Here is a 2,217-nt window from a genome sequence, read left to right on the forward strand (position 1 = left end):
ACACTGCTAACTGTGCTAACACTGCTAACTGTGCTAACACTGCTAACTGTGTTAACACTGCTAACACTGCTAACTGTGCTAACACTGCTAACTGCTAACACTGCTAACCGCTAACACTGCTAACTGTGCTAACACTGCTAACTGTGCTAACACTGCTAACTGTGTTAACATTGCTAACTGTGTTAATACTGCTAACTGTGTTAACACTGCTAACTGTGTTAATACTGCTAACTGTGCTAACACTGCTAACTGTTAACACTGCTAACTGTTAACACCGCTAACTGTGCTAACACTGCTAACTGTGCTAACACTGTTTTTATAATCATCGAGGCCTTTAGAAAACAGTTTTTGGGGCGGTGCACTCAATGGTTTTATTCCCTTGCATTACTTTTAAAACTAGAACTTTTACTTGAGTAAAAAGGTTGAGTTGATAATTCTACTTCCAATAAATAAACAAATAAATAAATAAAAACTTCTACTTCCAAATATTTTGACACCTGGAAACGAATCTGAGGTTTTGAGAGCAAAACATGAGTCAGCTGATCTTTCTCATTATACAGTAGAGTTTTGTTGTAAAAAATAAATATTTAAATGTTATTTTTATCATAGATGATACACATACACAACTAATTAACTAAAACAAGACAAATCCTGTATTTTGACAACTCTTCTGACTCTCAAGGTTGCGGGACGTGACAGATGAATTTAAATCTTCAGATTTGTTCAGGCCTTTCTGACGTTTTGGAATCAGAATTCTTGATCTTTCAAATGTTGTCAACCATTCGTTTGTTGTGTAACGAGTGTTGCTGTGTGTCAGAACCAGTTGTGTTCTGTGAGCCCAGACAGCAAACACACACACAGTTTTGTGTTGTTGTGATGTTTGTTTCATCATCTCATCCTCCAGATACCTCAGTCTGTCCAAAGCATGTAGAATCTGACTTTCTTTCAGATGAGTTTTTTACCAGCAGAGCTTAGATTTTACATCTCTTTGTATATTTTTGTAATTTTGCATAAAGCCTGAAGACATTTCATGAACTGAAATGTGAAGTTCTATATGCAAGAACCATAAAAGGTTGATTTTGTGACTGTTGTGCAGAAGTGAAATGTTTCACATTTCACACAACAAATGTTTTAGTTTTTATTTGATTTTTTGTTTTGTTTTTGCTTCAGTTAAAAATTCTGCCAAATCAGCAAAATGTTGCAAACCTTTTTAATGGTTCAGACTTTTGTTTTAAATGATCTGTTTTTGTGATTCTGTGTTTTAAATCCTTCTTACCTGAAATTACTTGAAGTGTGTGCCTGTTAATGACTGTTTGCATTAAATGCCTGACCTCTGACCCCAGCCGGGGGGGGCACTGTGCCTGCACTGAGGAGAGTATTTCTGCTGTAAAAACACTAAATGTTCTCAGTGAGACACTCAGTAATTTCTGCCCTCAATAAATATTGTTGAAAACAATATTTATTATTTCTCATCTCATCAAGAATTCCTCCTGCTGTTGGTTCCAAAAAAGGCAAAGCAGGCCCAGAAGAGTTGTGCCTTCACTCTGTCAGCTCCTCTCCAACATCTGTCCAGAAGTGGGCGTGGCCTAACAGCTGTCTCTGAGCCAGGAAGTGATTTTTTTTTACTTGAAGCTTGATGGAGAACCTGGTTGTGCTCCTCTCATACACTGAAAAACTGAAGTGCTTTACTGAAGTTACAACAGTCTGTGAATGTGTGAATGTTAGGTTTCAGGTTGAATTAAGATGAAAATAAAATGACTAATAACACGTCTGTTTCATGTTTCACTGTTTCTATGAAGAACTAAAGGTTTCATCATCAGTGTTGAATCTGTTCAGAAACACTTTGAATTAAATAAAGAGGTGGGCTGGATGCTTCTCTCATTTTTACAGTGTTAAAAAACATATTCACTTTATTGGATCATTTGTGTTTTTATTTGTAAGCTCGTATGTTGAATAAGAACGACTTATGGCAGCAATAAAAGCATAAAACATCAGAGGGGATGGATAATGGATATGCTTTATTAAAAAATGTTTTTCCTCACTGACATCAAATAAAACTGAACCTTTTCTTTTTTAGCTCCTTTAGATTCCATAAATTATTTCTACATTTAAACAAGTCTTACAGTCTTCTGTATCTGCTGTACGGGCTGCCGTTTGTAAAGTTACACAGTCAACAATTACAACCAATATTTTTGTTTTATTTAAACTTTTCTAAGA

This window comes from Austrofundulus limnaeus, unplaced genomic scaffold, assembly GCF_001266775.1.
Source record: "Austrofundulus limnaeus strain Quisiro unplaced genomic scaffold, Austrofundulus_limnaeus-1.0 Scaffold878, whole genome shotgun sequence".
Classification (NCBI taxonomy): Eukaryota; Metazoa; Chordata; class Actinopteri; order Cyprinodontiformes; family Rivulidae; genus Austrofundulus; species Austrofundulus limnaeus.